Below are 966 nucleotides of genomic sequence, written 5' to 3'. Positions count from 1 at the left end.
GTGGATGTTGTACTTGCATAAAAGGTATGCCTAATTTTGAATCATCTACAAATAGAAAATCATTAAAAGCTTTACTTCTTGCCTCTGAAAAACCAATATTGCCAAGGATTTTGCAAAATATTTAGATTCTAGAAGCTTCGTTTTAGCATATATTATTTTTAAAAAATCAACTCTTTATTCCTATCAAACCATTACATAAATTAGGACATTTATTATTTTATATAACTACTTATTCCTTCCTAACTTTGCTATAGAATGCCTACCTCTCTAATTTTGGTTAAATTTCTTCCCCTACCTCTTAACCAGGATGCTTTCCATATATTCCAATAAACCCCTTCCTACCCACTTCAATTTATATTAGGTCTTATATTACTTTCAAGACTTTGTGCACATCTAAAAGTTATTTTAAAGATTCATGATTATCATAATTCCTGTCTAGGATTTGACAGTTTCAAGTCCTAAAAGTTCAGACAACAATGGCAGGGGTTGAGGACATTTGAGATTTAAAACCTAAGATCGGGATGTGAGGAGAGAGCAGAGTGCCTGAAGAATGGCTCTTCTGTGTATAACACATCCAACAGTAACTGGGGCTAACTGCTCACAGGTGGCAATATACTCTGACCTTCCTGTGACATCATGCCCTACACATAAAAAAACACACAAAAAAACCCTGAGATCATGGGTCCAAGGGCAAATATAGAATCTGGAGAGGAGCTAATCAGGGAAAAGGGCAGGGAGGATCGAAACACAACTAGTCAGAGGTGCTATACCTTCTCTGAAATTCAAGGCATCCATTCAAGCCAGGGTGCGTGGTGACAGCAAAAATACCAGGGAGGCAGGTGACTGGCACTTAGAAATGTGGCAACAGATATTGGAAAACCAGCTCTGAGAAGTTGTTTCAAGAGCAGAAAATTCATTCTCTGGGAGGTCTGGAGTGGGGGTGGAGCAGCAAATAGGAACTCATCC

General features: G+C 38.2%; 1 non-coding gene across 1 annotated transcript; it reads left to right on the top strand.

The window, feature by feature from the left end:
• Positions 1-518: 518 nt before the first annotated feature.
• LOC111827889 lies at positions 519-649 on the top strand. Its single transcript, XR_002831637.1, has one exon. It is a non-coding gene; the product is annotated as a small nucleolar RNA SNORA11 (small nucleolar RNA).
• The last annotated feature ends 317 nt before the right edge of the window (positions 650-966 follow it).

Source organism: Myotis lucifugus, unplaced genomic scaffold (assembly GCF_000147115.1).
Source record: "Myotis lucifugus unplaced genomic scaffold, Myoluc2.0 scaffold_240, whole genome shotgun sequence".
Classification (NCBI taxonomy): Eukaryota; Metazoa; Chordata; class Mammalia; order Chiroptera; family Vespertilionidae; genus Myotis; species Myotis lucifugus.
Note: the sequence above shows the minus strand (reverse complement) of the source record. Positions and strands in the feature narration are given on the sequence as shown.